The sequence below is a fragment of the Betta splendens genome, chromosome 2 (assembly GCF_900634795.4).
Source record: "Betta splendens chromosome 2, fBetSpl5.4, whole genome shotgun sequence".
Taxonomy (NCBI): Eukaryota; Metazoa; Chordata; class Actinopteri; order Anabantiformes; family Osphronemidae; genus Betta; species Betta splendens.
The window spans coordinates 5,380,002-5,401,779 of record NC_040882.2 but is presented as its reverse complement, the minus strand read 5'-3'; the positions used below and the strand labels follow the sequence as shown (position 1 = coordinate 5,401,779).

General features: G+C 41.4%; 2 long non-coding RNA genes across 2 annotated transcripts; one reads left to right on the top strand and one right to left on the bottom strand.

Moving 5' to 3' along the window:
- Nucleotides 1–6,603: 6,603 nt before the first annotated feature.
- Nucleotides 6,604–12,081, bottom strand: LOC129603788 (uncharacterized). The gene is made up of 3 exons (XR_008694009.1): nt 11,952–12,081; nt 7,619–7,697; nt 6,604–6,955 (listed from the first exon to the last, which is right to left on the bottom strand). It is a non-coding gene; the product is annotated as an uncharacterized LOC129603788 (long non-coding RNA).
- A 3,993-nt stretch (nt 12,082–16,074) lies between these two features.
- Nucleotides 16,075–18,244, top strand: LOC129603787 (uncharacterized). Its single transcript, XR_008694008.1, has 2 exons — nt 16,075–16,732; nt 17,211–18,244. It is a non-coding gene; the product is annotated as an uncharacterized LOC129603787 (long non-coding RNA).
- The last annotated feature ends 3,534 nt before the right edge of the window (nt 18,245–21,778 follow it).

Here is a 21,778-nt window from a genome sequence, read left to right as displayed (position 1 = left end):
TTACGTGTTCAATGAGTAAATATAATGCACATGTCAACAACTAAACGTTAATATAACACATACAACTGCTATAAACCTACAGACAAAGGGAAAGAATCAAACAAAGCAAACTTACAGCTGTTTCCCAGAGTAGAGGACGACGACTCCCTTCACACCTGACACAGGTGAACTGTTAGCTGTAACGGAAGCAGGAAACAGGAGCAGATTTTCACAATAAAAGATGCCATGTTGCATGACTGACTGAAAGCTGGAATTTTATTGCTGGAGATAAATGTTGGTTATTGTAGTGTCTGGTGGTGAAGTGATGCTTTAAACAGTGTGAACGGTGAGCTGAGCATAAAGGAAACAGAACCGCTGTTTGTAAAAACCATCAGGAAGCAGGACACGCTGTGAAAACCCAGTTCACAGGGTGAATAACATTGAATATTGCATAAATGTGTGTGGAGTCAGAGACCAACTGAGGTTGAACTGGGTTCAATCTGGGGCAGCTGGTTGAGTCCAGTGAGGCAGGACTGGACTCTGGATCAGGGCGTCATCAGTGAGAAGCAGACTGATGTTAGAGCAGCTCAGTAACAATGAACAGACTGAGACAGGAAGTCAACTCACTGGCATCACCTGATAACTGAGGCAGGAGGTGGAGGAGCAGAGCAAAGGCTCGTTCACAGGTTCTGAGCAGATTGGATCCACAGTGATCGGACTGAATGTTTCAGTGACAGTATAAACATCAGACAGATAAAGTGTTTCTATTTTTATTTTAAGCCACCCATCCATCCATCCATTTTCTTAACCGCTTACTCCCTAGTGCGGGGTCACGGGGGTGCTGGAGCCTATCCCAGCTGGCTACGGGCGAGAGGCAGGGTACACCCTGGACAGGTCGCCCATCCATCGCAGGGTAACACATAGACAGACAACCATTCATTCACTCACACACTCACACCTACGGGCAATGGAGAGAAGCCTCTCTCTTTGCTCACACGGGGAGAACGTGCAAACTCCACACAGAAAGGCACCAGGGCCGCCTCCGGGAATCGAACCCAGAACCTTCTTGCTGTGAGGCGACAGTGCTACCCACCGCACCACCGTGCCGCCCTATTTTAAGCCATTGTAAAATAATCTATTCATAAGGTGATTCACATACACAGTGGTATCGCCACTAAACAGAGCAAAACAATGAACAGAGATTTAATGTAAAACCATTTGTTCTGTCTCCAACCTCACAGCATGTGAGCACGTTTCTCTTTCTGCAGACAGCAGCTTGATCGCAGTGTTTTATCTCCATCGCCTGTTGTTGTCTGCTCTCATCTGTTTTCTAGATGAGAGGCAGTTCATCTTTAATGAGCCTGAAGCCTCTAGCTATGACAAGCTGTAGTCCAGAGGTGGCTGATGGGAGTGGTAGTCCAGAGGTACTGGTGGTTCAGAGAGGAGATCTGGAAGCAGAGTTAAGGCATCTGGACGTGTTTCTTTTTCAAACGTGTCTGTATCTAAGTTACAGCTAGGGAACATGTGGATGTTTTGTTTTTAGAAACTGTAATGAGAAAAATTGTGCCTTTGTGCTTTTTCTTATCCAACAGAGTCGTCATGTGCTGGTTTGGTTCAACATTGAACATTCTTACACTTACAACTAATCTCTTGTGCCCTGTCGTACATAGTGTTTAAACATCTGATGTTCTGCTTGACTGATGTTATGGGAAAAATAGTTTCTTCCTCATTCTATGCAGTTATTACATGATTTGTGACTTGTGTTCTGCAATTAAAATCTCATGTTTTGTCTTATTTCTGTTTTATGTATTCAACATTTCACCTAGATTGTTCAATGCTTGTCTCTGCCTGATAGACTCTGGACTCTAGCTCCCAAACCCAAGGCCGGGGAGTTGTGTCTCTGTCTGTTGAGACTTAGTGTTCCTTCCTCTCTAATAGTCAGACGCAGTAGTGTAGCGTAGTGATGCAGGTGTGAGAATGTAAACTTCTCCACACACACGGCGACAGGGATGAGATGGTGCATGTAGTCTGATTGGGCTACACACCCGTTCCACCGTAGTCGGACAGAGAAGCTAAAAGGCAGAAGCAACTTGAGGATCGTGGGCTCTTTGCATCACACCTTCGTGGTGTGTGGACTGATCTCCCAGCTGGTTTTTAGTTTGTTGATGTGCACGATCAACATCCATGTTTTTGATTTGCTTTCCCCATTATTTTTATTTTCCTTTATTTTTATAATAAATGACATCCACTTCTTTGAAGGAATTTTCACCATAAAACTTTCAGAGTCTATAAAAACTGTAGAAAAGGTTCCAGGAGATGAATGTTCTAGGTTTAGGAGTGCTTCTCTGGAGTAGGTAATATGTGAAGCCGTGAGTGGCTGCATAAAATAAATTAAAAACACCAAAAAAGTAGAGGGTCCTGAAGAGCGGAGAGCTGAGGCTGCCATCTGCGGCGCCATCTTGGATGTAATCAAGGAGAGATCCAACTAACACAGTGTAATGTTACACAACTAGCAGCAGCATCAGTGCTGTATTGAAATAGCGTTTGGTTACCAAATAATGTGGTTTGCGCTTAAGCAAGTTTCAGTTTATCATATCCTTCTATGTTCTACGTTCCAAGGTTGTGGGTTTGAATCTAGCTGAAGGAGTTGTGTGTCGGGAAGGACATCTAGCACAAAAGAACTTGCCATCTAACAAATTTACAACGAGAATGAGACAGAGCTCCTAGTGGATTCAGTTCAAAAAGCACTGACTTTTATATAATCATGAGTAAGTGTTTAATTATGGTGGCCTAGTTCCTTTTCACACAGGTAGGTCTGGAAGCTACTGGGAGCTACTGGGAGCTGCAGCACAGACGGCCTGGCGGGATGATGAGAGGTTTGCAGCTCAAGCCCTCCATCTCGACACAGCATCGATCTTTTGAAGAAAGAAGAAGAAATTTACCCTTAATAGTCCCACAGTGGGGAAATTCATTCTCTGCATTTGACCCATCCCCCTTGGGGGAGCAGCGAGCTGCCACATGAGCAGCACTCGGGGAGCTAGCGCAAAGTGTCTTGCTCAGGGACACACCTGATGCCGAGGCGGGGGATCGAACCGCAGACCTTTTGCCTTCCGAGGTCAACACGCTACCAATTGAGCTACCAGGCCGTTAATGAAGTGGAATGTGAGTGAGGTGTCAACACGTCATGTTACATGTTGAGCTCTTCCTTAATTTTAACAAAATGACAAACAAGACTCATGTACAGTACTACATGTAATGTGGTAAAAACAGTTGCAGAAGCACCAACATACAGTGTTATTAACACCTGACTATCAAACATATTTGCCATATCAAGGCTACTAATATATTATTATCCACTGAGAAACAGAATTACACACCTTTTGATTAAATAACTTTTATTTGAGAATAATATGGAGTGTGATCCTGAACAACCATGTACAGTATCAATGAATGTTTGATGGTCAGCCTGCTCTGATGTAGTTCTTACACACAACAGCAGGTGTCTATGTTCTGACTGTATCAAAGTTGCTAAATGTTTCACAAAGCTTCAGTTTCCCTACACTGCACATCTTACATGGTTTACACCGATCGGCTAACACATGGTACAGTATAAGGCAAAAGCAAAGTGTGCTCGACCTGAGTGGAAAGGCAGAGATGTCCTGACTCCTGCATGGCTTGAAAGTTAAAGCAGGTCTGTCTCCATAGTTCTTATGGTACGGCACAGGTATATGAGTAAAAATGAGCTAATGACCAGATGACTGCGGGACAGATGGGAAATTAGGAAATGGGCTTGACATGAGAGAGAGAGAGAGAGAAACACAACGACTGGCAGGGCAACACAGGGATCCTGACATGATCAAGCTGATAAGCAGTCAAAAGCATCAGCAGTGCAATTTCTTGCATGTCTATCACTTTGACATACTTGTCATGGAAGGTAGGAACAGGTTCACTAATGGTACCGGGACAGCTCATGTCTAATTAAGGCTGATTAAAAATGGCCCAGTAGAATATGCAGTATAGTGTATAGAAACAAAGGGAACAACTACTGTATGTCCGTGATCAGTATGAATATTTATCTAACCATGAGACATGGAGAAAAATCCAAAATTTCTAATTTATTCAAGTTTACTAAATTTGTGAAGCTCACATCTGGACACTGAAGTTGTTCTCATTGTTGTAACACTCTGGTGACAGAGATCATTTTGTTGAAGAAATTTCTCAGAGGCAGTAAGTTTGGTTACAGCAAGTTTATTCTTTGGTTACAGTGAGTTTATTCCAGTGAGTGTGGCAGGAAATGATATCTGTGTGTACTGGATGAGAAACACATTGGTTGACTGTTATTATAGTTTCATCACTTTCATTATTGAACTGCAGAAAATGAATCGTATGAAGCAGATCCAAAACCACATCATGATAAACCAAAATAACCATCTTAGGAATATGTCACAAAAACTTATGTTCTCAGAGCACCTTTAAATGTTACAGGTTCACCATTTTCACATATGAGTATAATCTTTGCATTGCGAGTTAAACTGGTGTAGACACATTTAGGATGTTTACTCTTGCTGCTAACAAATGTGCAATCAACAATTGAAAATTTGTTTGCGCTTGTATTTTCCCCATTAGGCTTGCTGCAGACCTGGTCGAATGGGTGAGCAGTATCTTCTACAATGAAGGTGTCCGCAGCCCTACACATTCCCTTCTCTCCTGTGGTGAGATTCCTATCAATCATTAATTTGTTGCAGTCTCTCTGGGCGTCCCCCGCATCAATGACATGATCGGTATCAAACTTGCAGAGCACGGTGGCCGACAGCAGCACCAGCAGAAAACAAGTGAAGTGGACTTTCATTATTCACTGGCAAGAAAAAAAAAAACTCACAATGAAGGCTTGTGCAATTTAATGACTTATCTAACCAATCAGTACAGTCAGTTAAGCTGAAAACTGAACAGTATGTACTTAATTTGACTAACTACAGTAAGCAACTCGTGTTTTAATGAGGCCAAACAAAAATGATCCAGCAAATTTAGTACAAACTTTAACTAAACGTTAAACTATGACAATAAATTAAAATTTCTTACCGCTTTGCTCAACTAAGTGGTTGATTAAAAGATTCAAAAAGATGCTGTATCAGCAGGAGCTGGTCGTCTGAGGCACCAGTTTGTCAGAGTGACAGAATTCTCTGAATTTGTCGTCTTCCCACAGTGACACCGTTATATAGAGTGTAGAGACAAAGGGAACAACTCTGTCTGTGATCCGCATGAATATTTATCTAAACAGAAATCAGATGAAGATAGTTTTGAATGTGAGACATGCAGAGAGATGCAAATTTCACACATCCACTAAATTTATGCAGCTCATATCTGAACACTGAAGCAGTTCTTGTTGTGACTCACTGGTCACAGCTTACAAACTATTTAAATTAACACCAGAGTAAAGTACATATACTTTAACAATAACCCTTGCATTATAAGAACTAGTGGAACGTAGGAAATCAGTCTTTGCGCTGATACTTTGGGCAATCTAGAGTTTCCAGTGAGCCTATAACTGTCCTTGAACTGTTGGAGGACGCATTAGAAAACCAACACAGAAAAAATGTAAACTTCACACAAAAAAGCTCCTGACTGATAAAGCCAGATCAGCAAAGTGCAGAGGAATAGATTTAGCTCTACATTACATTCTGTTTTACTGAGACATTTAGTAACTAGTAAGCCCTGTGACTACATGTCAGCAATTAAGGAAAACTTGTATTATTAAATATACAGAAGTAGCAGTAAACATGTACTTGACTTCTCATTACAAAAAATCTACATATTAATGTGACTTCCTAATACTGTACTACAGTATACTGTACTATAGTACTGAATGTGGTTCACCAAGTATCAGATAAAGTTAGAAAAACATTGATTGTTCTGACAGCTGGGAAGTTGTGTCGCAAAAAAATAGCTTTAATGGGTTTAAGGAAAGTAGACATTACATACATTTGTGAACATTTAACATCCTTTTATAAATTATGTGAACACCTTCTGTATTATACATCGGGATAAAAGCATTACAAACATGAACCAGTCAGTCGTCTGCAAAGAATTTCAATACCAGACAATTTGAATTAAGAGCATTGAACTGCTTTATATCTGAAAAGATATATTTGCATTTAAGATATTTAAATTAACTAGCACTTGTCTATTCAAATGAACATTTTTAAATGACCTGATCAAAACTGCATTACAGCACCTGGCTTTAAAGATCTGTAGTAACACAATTGCATTGTGAAACACTATTCAGTTCACACTTCAACACTTTTTTTAAGCATAGTTGTGGTTTTTCAAGCTTTAATCACGAATATTGTCCTCATTTCTAATATGCAGATTATTAAGGCTGTTAAATTATTTACTGACCAAGAAGCTACAGATCTGGTACCAGCTTCAAATCTGATACAATGGATAATCGTTAAACCAGGCACCTCGCTACAATGTTGCTGACTGTAGCTGCATTTGACCATTTTTGTATATAAATACTACATGCAGATGAACAAGGCTCAGACTCTGTGTTAACACTGAATTGTTTTTTCACCCAGGGTTAATAAAGAAATGAACACAAATACAACCTGTTGGAATCTTCATTCTTATTGAATGACCAGAAGCCCAGTGCTTTTTTTCACAACAGCTACATATAACAGAGCTGTTTGATAATGCTTTTTTTATATTATAAATGCTGTAGTTGAGCAGTGATGTCCGCATATGTGATCAAACATCAGAAAGATGAAATAAATGAAAATGTCCACAGATACAAGATAAATAAACTTTACCACAGCCACCTGCTTTGATTTCTTTTATTATTCTTTTACATTTCACAGACTGCGCATGCCTTCATACGTACTGTATCACAAACTTTGTTAGTATTAAGTCATACTGTTTATCAACAAAGAACCAAAATAAAAGCATAGAAGGGCACAGAAGAAAGCCAACCATCTCTGACCTAAAGCAGTAGAAGGAATGAAACAAAAAGTTGTAAAATCGATGACATATCAACAATGAAAATGTGTACAGTAGTTGAAGTAATAGCTGCAAAAAAGGCTTTAAAATGTATAAGATTGGATTATTTTCTAAAATATTTGCTGTAAATAATGTTTGTCCCATGTACTTACAGTAATTGAGATTTTGTTATTTCATGGTAAATCAGTTTTAAAAAATGTCACAGTGGACCTGTCCATTGTAATGATTAACAGTGCACACAACTGATGTTAATTTGCATGTACAGTGTAAAAAGTGAGGTCACTGGGCCAGTGGGTGGCACTGACGTTCAGCCTACCAAATTCAGTCTAGCAATACAGATTTTTTTCATTGTATATAATAAATGTTCATCATGCAAATTTGAGCAACGAATTGCACTATATTTAAACCCACTGCAACCAATCTGAGGATTCAGACAACTCCTGCCTGGACCACAACGACAGAACCCAGGAACCCACCACTCACCGACAAGAGCCGCCTGGTACAGTACATGTTATTAACTTAGCTACACAGTGTAGTATAACACAGCAAGAGGTTTAGATTCAAATATATTCAAAACTATTATTTGTTTTTTTAATCTTAATAATTGTCTTGTTTTTATTCATGAAATCATGAGAATGGAGTTTACCTGCCTGCTTCTGATCCTGTTTCTCTCCGAAACTCTCTCTGCTCGGATTAAGTCTTGGTCAAGCTTCCGCAGGAAACACCTGATCAGTAGAGGAGAGTTCGGAACATGTGAAAATCGCATGGGGCCCATTAATCGTGAATTCGGCAGATGTAAACCCACCAATACATTCATAATGGCTTCCTCTAATAGAGTCAAGAGTCTCTGTCTGGGGCGTGGGGAACAAGATACAACATCACCTGAAGGGTACAATCTCAAACTGTGCAATAACCCACAAGGTACTTATCCTGACTGTACCTATGATCTTACATCAATTTACAATAAGAGAATCAAAGTTGGGTGCCAAAATGGGAAGCCAGATCATTACATAAGACATCTTAATTAAGTCTAAGCTTCTCCTGATGTGTACTAGAGCTGTCTTTTCAATAGATGCAAGTTCCTAGTACAGATATTTTTTTTAGGCTTCCATCATATTTTCTTTTCTTGCTTTATGTGAGCATTAATGGATTATTAAAGACAAATAGAGAAAGAAACATGACCCGACAAACTGAAAAGTCAAATTCGACACTTTGAGAAAAGCTGTGGACCTGAGAATCCAGGCGGTTTTCTCTACACAGCCACTGTTTGCATCAAATCCTGAGAAGAAATAAATACCTTTTATTGTGACCTATTCATGTACTGTTATCTTACCATACACTTTTATTACTGCTTTGTTCTTTTGCATCAGCTAAATAAAGTTTTGAGCATTTGATCTTTGATTAACTTCATAAACTCAATCAGTATAAAGTACTGGAAGAGTCAGTGTGTAGTTACAAACAGCAAAGTTAATAGTCACTGTTCAAACAAAGAAGTTTCTGTCATAGCTTTTAATCAGGAACAACCTGTGTGTGTGTCCCTTCTCTTATCTCTTCCTGTTTCCCCTATTCAACCTGTCTGTCCAGCACTGTTTCTATTCAAACTGGACCAAACACATGTCACCAATCACGAGTCTACTACACCCTTATTTCACCTACAGTAGATAAAAAGACTCCTCCTGAAAAAAGGAACTGTCCAACACAACAACACAAGGGTAGGACAGAGGAGAAAAAAAGTAGCTTTATGTAATATAGACCAATTCTCTATATCGTCTCTGGGCCTATGATTCATATCAGTAGCACTCACACTGCAAACCCCTAACAGGCAATTTGAATTAAAATGCTTTTTTAATAACAATTGTGGTTGATAATGCTTACTGCTTAAAGTTTCACTCTGCCAAAACAATGTCCATCAAAATACAAGTGTCACAATCCACCATACAAAATGGCGGATCGAGGCTGTGGAAGTCGGTTTGGACCGAGTCAGAGCACAGTACGGGCCAGGAATCCATGAAGACAGTTTATTTCATATAAACACAAAACACTCCTGTAAACTAGAGATGGCGAAATCGAAGCCTCGTGAATCACTGAGCAACTATGACGCAGTTGGGCTGAAATCGACACATTGCTCAACACCATCATGACACAGTCAGAACAGTGACATCTGCTGGTTGTGCGTGAGAACTGCATCAGAGCAGACTGGCCCTCGCTGATACGTGGTTGTTCAGGATCACAGTCCATGTTTTATTGTCAAATAAAACTTATTTAATCAAAGGTGTGTAATTGTGTTTCTCTGTGGATAATAATATATCAGTAGCCTTGATATGGTAAATATTTTAGTCCGATTATTAGAGCTGTATTTGGTGCTTCTGCAACCCTGTTTATTATGGGGTGCTAAATGTAAAAGGAGCACCTATAACTACTTTTCTCACATTTAACTAAATGACACAACATGTTTTCTCACATTTAGTTAAATGTGCAAAAGTCTAAATGTAAATGTTAAATATAAATGTAAGTGTTAAATATAAATGTAAATGTTAAATGTTAAATCTAAATGTTAAATGTAAATGTTAAATGTTAAATCTAAATGTTAAATCTAAATGTAAATGTTAAATGCTAAATGTAAATGTTAAATGTAAATGTTAAATGATCGAACTGAAAATTTAAGTAGACTCCACCCCCTATGATCCTAGATCAGTGACGCAGACTCAAACACGTCAAACACTACGCATAGCTCCGCCCACATCTGACTCTGGATCGGTGCACGAAAATACTGGAGAGAAGCCTGAAGTCGAAGCCATCATGGCCGCCAGCTCCGACTCCCTCCCGTTGGGGGAGATTGAACGGGCTGTAACGGCAGGTGTGCGGGCTGAGGCTCCGCTTCAAACTGCCGTTCTGTCGTAAACACCATTAATGAGGAGTCAAGTAGGTTTAAAAAGAATATTTCTGTGGCGCCGGTGGAGAATTAGTTGGCTAACTATACTAGCTAGCCGAAGTTACGTCCAGGCTAAAAACAAAAGTTTCCAGATCAGATGTGGGCGGGGTTTGCGCGCACTGTTTGAGATGATTGAGTTCGCGTCTCTGATCTGAGACCAGCGCTGTTTGAGGGTAGGGGTGGAGTCTACTTGCCCATTCATGAATATTCAGTTTACACTCGGCGAAAATTTAACATTTACATTTAACATTTAACATTTACATTTAACATTTACGTTTAATATTTAACATTTACACTTAGACTTTTGCACTTTTAACTAAATGTGAGAAAACATGTCATTTAGTTAAATGTGAGAAAACTAGTTATAGGTGCTCCTTTTACATTTGGCACCCCATAGTTTATTACTACAGTACATTGAGGAGACATGTTTGTGAGTTAGTTAAATCAAAGACTTTTATTTTATTTTTCCACAGAGCATGACTTTAATCACATTCTCGCCACCTCTCCAGCTTTGGAGAAGAGCCGATTGTACGGTAGTGATGTCTGACTAATAAAGATATCATATTGGAATTGCGACTTGTCAAAATGTAGTTTTAGTCTTTAATTACATTTTGAACTTGTCATAAATACATTACAGAATGTAATGTGAAACCTGTCCATCTTATAGATCATCTATCATCTTATAGATCATCTCCGGACCGCTTGCCACGTTTATAAAGCTCGGACATATTAAAACAACCGTCCGTTCAAACTGCACTTAAGCCGCTCGGCAGTCACGTGACGTATCGACTCCTCTCGCTCTCATTGGTCACGTGATTCGGAACGCGCTCGAGATTCTGCTTAACGACACTTCCGCTTCAAAAGATCAACGCTGAGTCGAGTGGGAGTTCTCGAGTTGGACATCTCTAGGAATTGGACCTTTCGTCCTCATTGCCACCACCATTGATCGGCACTAAGGACATGAACTATCTATTGGTAAAGTTGCCACGTTAGTCAGGCATTGCTCGGCATATCAGACGTGCAAGGGCCCCTGTCTATGGATTAATGTTTTGCTGTAGCTCTCTGTTTGATGCATACCATGTTGCTAGCTCTGTTTGTTTAAGCCATGTTTGCTAGCTCTGTTTGTTCAGGCCTCCTGGTGTATTGTGTTTAGTTTACAGTAGAGATGTCCAACTCGAGAACTCCCACTCGACTCAGCGTCGATCTTTTGAAGCGGAAGTGTCGTTAAGCAGAATCTCGAGCGCGTTCCGAATCACGTGACCAAGGAGAGCGAGAGGAGTCGATACGTCACGTGACTGCCGAGCGGTTTATCTGCACTTTGAACGGACGGTTGTTTTATTATGTCAGAGCTTTATAAACGTGGCAAGCGGTCCGGAGATGATCTATAAGATGATAGATGATCTATAAGATGGACAGGTTTCACATTACAGATATCTGTAATGTATTTATGACAAGTTCAAAATGTAATTAAAGACTAAAACTACATTTTGACAAGTCGCAATTCCAATATGATATCTTTATTAGTCAGACATCAGTACCGTACAAGCGGCTCTTCTCCAAAGCTGGAGAGGTGGCGAGAATGTGATTAAAGTCATGCTCTGTGGAAAAATAGAATAAAAGTCCTTGATTTAACTAACTCACAAACACGTCTCCTCAATGTAGTAATAAACAGGGTTGCAGAAGCACCAAATACAGCTCTAATAATCGGACTAAAATATTTACCATATCAAGGCTACTGATATATTATTATTCACAGAGAAACACGATTACACACCTTTGATTAAATAAGTTTTATTTGACAATGAAACATGGACTCTGATCCTGAACAACCACGTATCAGCGAGGGCCAGTCTGCTTTGATGCAGTTCTCACTCATAACCAGCAGATGTCGCTGTTCTGACTGTGTCATGACGGTGTCGAGTTATGTGTCGATTTCAGCCCAACTGCGTCATAGTTGCTCAGTGATTCACGAGGCTTTAATTTCGCCATCTCTACCAATTCCGCAGCTGACCTGACAGAGGGATAACGTGACAATCAAGTGACAGACCTGAGATCAGCAGCATGGAGAGATGAGGTGACAATGCTCTAGCACCGAGTGCTGGGCTGCAGGAGTCTTTAAAAGGAGGCAGAGGGAAAGCACAGATGTGGTGAGTTGGACTGATTGCCAGGAGTCTACAGAGGAATAAAAGAAGAAAGAGAGGGAGTGGGCATGGTCCAAAGCAGAGGCATGGCATGGGGAAGGAGAAGGTGTGGTCCAGGGTAAAAACAGAATGGCTGGCAGAGTTAACCCAGGGGCCTGACAACAAGATGAAAAGCAAATATCAAATAAAAGCAAACAACAAAATCAAAACAAGCAAATATAGATTTGCAAAAAAATGATGGCAATAGAAAGATAAAGAGTTTTGTCAGTAGCATGAACTTGGACACAGTCATTAGCCTACGAGATGAACAGGTCTGTCACCTTTGCATATGAGGACTTGTGTTTTATTAGTTTTTTATAGGCCTGTGTTCAAGAGTTCAAGAAATTACTCAGACTTTACATAGGCATCATAACATTCATACAGTTTTTCTCAGAATAACCTATCTCACTCTAATTAGTTCTTGTCACAGGATCGGTGTGAGCGAAGATGGCGCACCCACGTGCACAGCTTCAGAGACTCTCAGATTCAGATAGAGGGAGTTTAATGTTCTCAGTAGTCAGATACAAGCAGAGTTTAGAACCGGGTAAGCCGGTTGGCAAAGGTACCATGATGGCAGGCGGTTAGTCAAAAACGATGACTAGCAGGCAGGTATGATAAGTGCTGGAACGGAACAAACTCAACAATCTGGCAGGGAACTAAGGTAAGTGCAGATGCTTAAGTACTGGAGAAATGACTGGATTGAAAACAGCTGTGTGAACACGTGACCAGAAAGGTAAAGCAGCAAAATACATGACTGAACAGAAACAAGAATAAAACTACAAAACAAAACAGAAAATGCATGACAAAAAACTAAAAACTATGACAGTACCCCCCCAAGATGGGTCCAGGATGAGATTGGAGGAGACCCATGAGAACTTCTCTGGGCTGTATCCCTCCCAATCCACCAAGTACCGACGGCCATGCCCCTGACGCCTGCCTGTCGAGAAGTGTCTTGACCGTTTAAGCTGGCCCCCCATCCAATGGGGGATGGGGGGGAGCACCAATGGGCTGGTTCGAAATGGTTTAAGTCGGCTAACATGAAAAGTTGGATGTATGCGCAGGGACCTACAGTAGTTAGAGAGAGCTTAACAGAAACCGGATTAATGATTTTGACAATGGGAAATGGCCCAATGAACTACTGTGCCAACTTATGTGAAGACACTTTCAGGTGTTGGTCCTACAGCCTGCATCCAGGTCTGACGGCACCTGAACCTCCCCCTCCAAGGAGGCAAAGAGGTTAGGTTGGAAGCCATAGGCACACTGGAACGGAGTGAGCCCAGTGGAGGCGCATGGCAAGGTATTGTGGGCAAACTACACCCATATTAGCTTCTGGGCCTACGTAGTCGGGCTTTGGGACGCCAATAGCCACAGACCGGAGTACTAACCAAGCCTGGTTAGTGCTTGGATTGGAATTTCCAAGCGCCTTAACACCAGCAGAGGGGACTGCTGCTGGTAAACATCTAAATTAGTAGCTTCGCTGCTTTACAGAGAAAAATATCTGTCAATTCCTAACTCGTAAATGATCCAGACACCCCCTATTACTCTATAGTATATGAAGTCGGTGGCTTCTTCCCCTCTATGGGTTAGTTCTAAGGAAAAAGGATGGGGCTTCATTAGGTGTCATAGTTCACGTCATTCAGTCACTGTTTCCATTCATTTCTGGTTTTATTTTGTTACTACTTCCTGTTCCATCACCGACACCAGCAGATCCAGCTTTACTTCCGTTTCTAGTTAACTTACCTGTGTCCTGTTAGTAATCTACTCACCTGTATTTAAGCACCAGCTCTCACCACAGTCTCTTGTCCAGCCTCTGATATTCCAGAACCGTGAGTTTTGACCATTGCCTGTTTTTGCCTACTCCCTGCCGGATCTTGTTTTGCCTGCCTTGTGTATGACCATTGCCTGCCTGACCACGAACTTATTAAATACCGTTCTTAATCAAAGCCACGTTGTGCATTTGGGTCCTTCCTCCACTGTGCGATTGTGACATTAGGACATTTGACATTGTGGTGGAAATTTTCCATAAAGAAGCAGATAAGAGAGTTGTCCTTTTGTGCGATTTATTGAAATAATAAAGAAAATAAAAATAATGGGGAAAGCAAATAATAAGCATGGATGTTGATCGTGCACATCAACAAACCAAAAACCAGCTGGGGAGATCAGTGCACACACCACGAAGGTGTGATGCAAAGAGCCCACGATCCTCACGTTGTCTCTGCCTTTTAACCCCTTTCTCTGGCTCTGGTGGAATGTCTCTCTGCAGCAATGGAATTGTTTGCACCACCTTATCTCGCTGTGAGTGAGAATGTTTGCTTTCTCACTTCTGCATCATCATGTCTTGTTATCCAAAGGAAGGAACACAGAGCTTCCAAGACAAGATGCATTCGCTTTAACAGCCTTGGGTCTGGTGGGGAGTCAGATAGGAAGGAGCCAGAGTCCGGGGGGTAAACACAAACATATATCATAAATTATTAGTCAGTCAAATGGAACATCAGATGTTTAGACTTGATGTACGTCAGGGCACAAGAGATTAGTTGTTTGTGTAAGAATGTTCAGTTCAGTATTGCACCTAACCAGCACATGATGACTGTGTTGGATAAGAAATAGCACAAAGGCAAAATTTTTCCATTACATTCCCCCCTTTTGATTACACATTAATCAAACACTAAAGTTACAAAATTTTCAAACATTGCATTTTGTAGTAACAGCCCTTACAAATGAAACAGTGAGTGTATTAAGTCAAAATTCAAAAATACACCTTCACATAAAATGCAAGTAACTTAGGGATAAAAGGTTGGGAGCTGTTTTGGTGGGTAGTTATACAAGAATAACCTCTGTATGAGCATGTGAAGAAAATAAGCCAATAATCATATTTGTATCATATTATATTTTGTGGTCAGATAGCCTAAGACCATCGTCAAAGTCATTAAGTGACTTAGAGTTGGGGTTTTTGAACATAGTGCATTGTGTCATTTCATACGAGAGTGTTGCTGAGGTCGCACGCATGATGAGAACTCTAACCAGTGGGATAAGTTTCGGATATTTAATTGTACATTTGGGTCTAGAATGAATAAGAGAATCAGGGATTAAACCAGAATGATGATGCATTTGCTGCTTGTGTTGTCTTATAACCTGTTATGGGAAAAATTGTCTCTTCCTTATTTCTATGTCTCTTCCTTACTTCTATGCAGTTATTATATGATTTATGACTTATGTTCTGCAATTAATATCTTATGTTTTGTCTTACTGTATGCATTTGACATTTCACCTAGATTGTTCAATGGTCGTCTCTGCCTGATAGACTCTCAACTCTAGCTCCCAAACCCAAGGTCAGGGAGTTGTGTCTCTGTCTGTTGAGACTTGGTGCTCCTTTCTCACAGATAGTTGGACGTCAGCAATGCAGGTGTGAGAATGTAAACATCTTCACACACACTGCGACAGGGAGGAGATGGTGCATGTAATTTGATTGGGTTAGAAAGACATTCCACCCTAGTCGGACAGAGAAGCTAAAAGGCAGAAGCAACTTTAGGATCGTGGGCTCTTTGCATCACACCTTCGTGGTGTGTGCACTGATCTCCCCAGCTGGTTTTTGGTTTGTTGATGTGCACGATCAACATCCATGCTTTTTATTTGCTTTCCCCATTATTTTTATTTTCTTTATTATTTCAATAAATCGCACAAAAGGACAACTCTCTCATCTACTTCTTTATGGAAAATTTCCACCACAGAAATTGGCGTTGTCGGCAGGATCCCGCTGCAGGTCGTCTGGACGGTGTGACCAGGGACGATAGTCCTGAGGACTAGGGTCGCTCAGCCTCCAAACCTCTACAGCTGTTCTGAGTGGGAGGACTGCTCACCCGTCTGGATCGCCTCTGACGAGATCCAACGAACACAAAATCCAACCTCTACTCGGCCCGGTGAGAGAGATTCCGTTTTGTTGCGACTTATTGAGGAGGAAAAAAAAAAAAAAAAAAGAGAAACGGGTTTGAAATTGGGTTTCATTACTTGGCTCTGATCATTTGGTTTAGGGAAAGTAAGGCAAATAACAATTAATTCTAAAACATCCCCAACTAGACTAAAACAACGACAAAAGAAAATATAACTAGGACTAGAGATGATAATATTTCTAAAACGACTATGTGGCTGAAAACATCTAAAATATAATAATTAGGACCAAACAAATTTTTTTTAAATTAAAAAAATTTAATATTAAAAAAATTAATTAGGTCAAAGTCTGCCCTGGTGGTCGAGACGGTGGTTGCTAAGGGTTGGCTCGTGGGACCGAGCTTGTTTTTGTCTGTACTGAGGATACAGACCAGTGTGCAGATCTGAGCGCAGTCCAAAGGGAGTGGACAAGAAATAAAAGACGGCTTCTGTAAGACGGAGCGCGTTTGCAGGGGGAAGTGGTTTTGAGATACGAGGGACCCGGGTCTTGGAGGGGCCTGACGGTGAGGGACCACTTCCGAGAACCCTGTCGCTGATCTGAGCGGTTCCCTTTCTACGGAGACGTCCGTGGAAGAGAAATTTCGAAAAAAGGTTCCGGCCGGAACACATAAAAATCTAAGGCAGGAAACCGCCGGGACTCTGAAAGATGGGTTCGGGGCGATCTAAGTCTCCACCACCAGACTGCAGCATTACAAAAGTAAAAGTAATTAAAAGTAAAAAGTAAATATGGTTTTTAGTGCGTTTCATGGTTCCATGAGTGGGAAACTGGTTATGGGTTCAAAAGGAGAATCGCTTTGTGTAAGGACATACGCACCTTAAAAGAAAAGTTAGATACAAAAGAAAAGATCTGAAAAAGCAAAACTATCAAAACTAAAGCCCTAAAAGAAACAAAAGAGTGATGAGAGTTACAGAAAAAAAAGGAGATAACAACTCTGGGGAAGAATTGTTTGCACTCTGCCACACACACACACACACACACACACACACACACACACACACACACACACACACACACACACACACATACACATACACATACACACATACACATACACATACACACACACACACACACACACACACACACACACACACACACACACATACACATACACACACACACACACACATCATGTCAAGAGCAAATGCTCCCATTGTTTCTGCTCTCTATTCTAATGCAGAACTGAGCGCGATGAGGGTAAATCCGGATCTGGACTCCTTTCCCACCATCAGCAGAAGAACCGAAGGAGAAGAAGCGCCGACCAACAACCAGAACAGGGTGGAAGCTCTGACACCACAGCAGCTGGAGGACACAGACCACAGCATGGACGCCTCAGCGACTCACACAACGTCTGCAGCCATCACGTTCTGGGCTCATCAGATGAACCAGCTACTACAAGCGTGTGTGTCTGACACAGACACCTGCTTATGACAATCAGCAAAGGAAAACAAGCACAGAGCAACAGCAGAGAAGACGTGCTCTGACACAGACACTGGTTGAAACAACAGGAGAGGCTTCAGACGTGATCGGCCCAAAAGAGCTGCATCTGAGGATCCAGGAAAGGTCTGTCATCGAGGAACAACTGTCCCATTGAAAGGCTTCACCCGCTGGCGCTCACATCAGACTGATGGTTGGGGAAGGAGGAAGGTGACGGTTCCTTTTCACGTGACGTACAAGACGGTACCGCAAACATACACACACACATTCATACACGCAATGAAGAAACACGCTTACAGCTGATACACGCTCAAATTCATGTTCATGCTTATCTGCTTGCAATGAAGAATCGCTTTTTGCTCAAAAAATCAAACAGAGTGATTTGAAAATGATGACAAACAGCTAAATGACAACTGCTGCATGACTTTACAGTCTGATGGGTTCAAACTATTTTAACTTGCAACAAATTCAGTAATAAAATCCTTCATGTTTCTAAAAATACTTGTGCACAATATAGGTTTGTCTGGCCAGACTGTACAAAAACAAAACAGACTGTAGAAAAAACAAAACCAGACCATAGGAAGACTGAGACTGACTGAAACAGACTATTAATGACTATTAAAGGGAAGACGACTATTAGAGAGAAGTAATAATAATGACTGTACGTACCAGATTATTAAAGAAAAACTTATTCTTTCACTGTCATGTGCAACATCTGACAGCAAGACACCTTAACATTCATTTTTGCTTTCAAACTTATGCCCAGTTAAATTTTTAGGAAGAGATCTCATGTAGTTTAGATATTTGATTGATTTCCACTCCAGACGGAGCGCAGGTTACATCTACAGACATTCTAAATAATCCCTCTTTTGTTGGTGTTAACTTCAGCTCAGCTGTGCTCTTATCATTGGCTGCTGAGGGGGGGCTGTAACTGAGGCCCTCACACAGGCTGCATCACAGCTTGTTTATGATTTCACACACACAAACACACAAACTGACCTCAACTTCCCTCTTTTGGCATGAACACAGGTCTGCGCTTGCGATTTCTTTTACTAACGAACAAAAAGATTTTTGATGTTTATTCTACAGCTCCACACGTCCCTCTGTGAAAACATGATGGAGACAGATGCAGGACGTGGGTCCTTTCGTGAACAGATGTCAACGGGGTGGAGACTGGTGAACGACTTCTGACCCCATGTGACGTATTTACCCACACTACATGCTTTTGTTTTTATTTTCATATCAGAGGATGCTCTGACCCAACACTCAGCCTTACAGGAAGCCGTGCTTCCCTGTGGCTCACACACAGACATGATGTAGGTTTGATCAGAGGATGTGAACCAGTGGTCATCACACCTAAATCTGACCACAGACCATGTAAACAACAACACCCTCTTAAAGGAAGCCATAGATGGCGTTACTGCAGACACCACTAAGATACTGAAACATTGGATGCTACAGGCCACAAAGAGCCTGTCTAAATTACAGTTTATTCAGACAAAGGTTATTTTTCTGGGTTATTGTAATTACAGCTGATGGCAAATCCATCTCACCCAACAGAGTTGAAGCAATTTGAAACCTGCCTAAACCGTGCTCGTATAAACAGCTGATGTCTTTTCTAGGTTTTTGTTCTTATTGTAGGACCTTCAGTCCTAACTTTACTGTCTTTGAGGCCCCACTCAGGGTTCTGATGCAGACGTCTTCATCGTCCACTTCTTGTCTTACGTGGACGTCTAAGGCTGAACAACGTTCACTGACCTCATGCTTGCTCTTCAGTCGACTCCTACTTTGGGTCTTCCTGATCTGACCCCACGCAACCTTTCACTCAAACAGTGGATGAGAAATCAGGTTGTACGACTTCTGTTCTTTTGTCCTCATACTGTGTCTTTAATTCTTTTGAAAAACATCACATCTTTCTACAGCCCGACGGCTTAGATACAACACCACCTTGCTCAACATGCTGAACGTTACTATCAAGAGTCCGTCTTGAAGTCTGGTGCTTTGCTAAGACACTACTCTGCTCAGGCTGCAGAGTTGATCGCGTTGACTGAAGCTAGTAAACTAGCAGAAGGAGAATCTGTTACCATCTACACAGACTCCACAGATGCTTGTGACGCTTTGGTTCTCTGTGGAAGCATAGGAAGCTTTTGAAGTCTGATTGCAAACCTATCTCACATCATGATTAGGTTCTGCTTTGCTGGACGCTGTCCTGCCACCTACAGCTAAGGCTGTTTGTAACTGTCCGACTTACATCATCAGTGACAACTTTGTTTCTGTCGACATGCAGCTGCAGACGCTGCTGCGAAGGTTGCTGCCCGACAACCCCTCCCTCTCCTGATCCTCGTTTCCTCTCCTGATCCTTGTTCCCTCTCTCCAACTCTCTCCTTTCCTTCCTCTCTCCCGGTGCTTTAAACATTTTGTACCTCACAGGAATGCAGACTCTGGCAGACTTAATGGTTCCACCTGTAGCCATGGAGTCTGGTTTGGGCCTGATGGCAGCCGTGCCGCCCAAACACCTTTTCCCCACAATTCAGATTTCCAACAGGTGAAAACAGTTGACAGGACCATTACACCATCCAACCAGGAGACTGGGCGATCGTTAATGACTTCAGGAGGAAGCATTGGGACTCCAAACGGTGGCGAGGCCCCTTCCAGGTCCTTCTGACGACCAACACGGCTGTAAAGATCGCAGAGAGAGCGACTTGGATCCACTCCATCCAGGAAGGTCCCGGATCCGACAGACGACCTTCCATCTACATCCCACGGAGAAAACCACCACTGACATAAAGAACTGAGAAGGACGACCCTCGCTGTGCTCACACATGCACTGAGGCGAGGCTGCGTTGACCGTTCAGCCAAAGGTGTGAGCCAAGCGCCGCCTGAAGCTGCGCCGGTGAATCACACTATCAGACCATACATCTACACACACGCTCCTGAGAAAACACACACACGAGCAGCCTTGAGTTGCCGACGCTGGACGACGTGTAGACTCTTCACATCACGGGAGTGACAGTGACTCAGACGACATTGGGAGGAAACCTGGCGGTGATAACAAATCCCAAGTGTCTCTGTGATCAGCTGATCACAACCTGAAGAACTCGAAAGAACTGTCAATACTTCAACACACAGGTTGGAAACAATCTAACGCTACTGTTCAACAGGAAGAAGCAGAATGTTACGAGACATCAAATGTAACCATGCTTTGTTAGACTTCATTTTATGTTACTCGGATTATTGCCTTGATCATATGATGTTTCTATGTAACTTTACACACTACTTTTGAATGAGAAAATTTCACAACAACAACAACAACGACACTGAGTTTAAATATCCTGAAGTTGACTTGGTGTTTAATTTGCTCACAATCACTTATTCACTGCTACAATTAGTTTTTATCCTTCATCTACAGATGACAGAGGTTATGAGACAAAACGCATCATCATTCTGGTTAAATCCCTGAATCTCCTATTCGCTCTAGACGCAAATGTACAATTAAAGATTAGAAAGCATGAAATCTATCTTAAGATTATATGAAACAGAACCCCACCGGAAACCTATGGCTATCATACATTAATTATCTTTATTACATTACAATTGAATGGCCGTAGACACGTTGTTAGCAGAGAAAAGAGGCGTTTGTGTTATGTTTGGAAACGCATGTTTTACTTACATCCTGAATAACACTGATTCTAATGGTACTGTGGCGAAGGCGCTCCACAGCCTTCAGAATTTTAGCTAACTCTGGTATAGGTTCTTCCTCTTGGAATTGGCTAGACGAAATGTCTGGAAAATGGAAATCTGTTCTCATGTCCGCAGCTGTTTCCTTTATCATTGAGATGCCTGTGATTCTCTTGTTTGGTTTTTGCGTTATCCCACTGGTTAGAGGTCTCATCATGCGTGCGACCTCAGCAACACTCTTGTATCAAATGACACAATGCACTATGTTCAAAAACCCCAACTCTAATTCACTTAATGACTTTGACGATGGTCTTAGGCTATCGGATCAAAAATATAACATGATACAAATATGATAATGAGCTTATTTTCTTCACATGCCAATACAGAAGTTATTCTTGTATAACTACCCACCAAAACAGCTCCCAACCTTTTGTCCCTAAATTACCTGCATTTTATGTAAAGGTGTATTTTGAATCTTGATGAGTAAATACCCTTATTGTCATCATTTGCAAGGGTCTTTTATTATTACAGAATGTGATGTTGACAATTTTTATTCTTTTATGGGTTGATTAATGTGTAATCAAAAGGGGGGAGTGTTATGGGAAAAATTGTCTCTTCCTTATTTCTATGTCT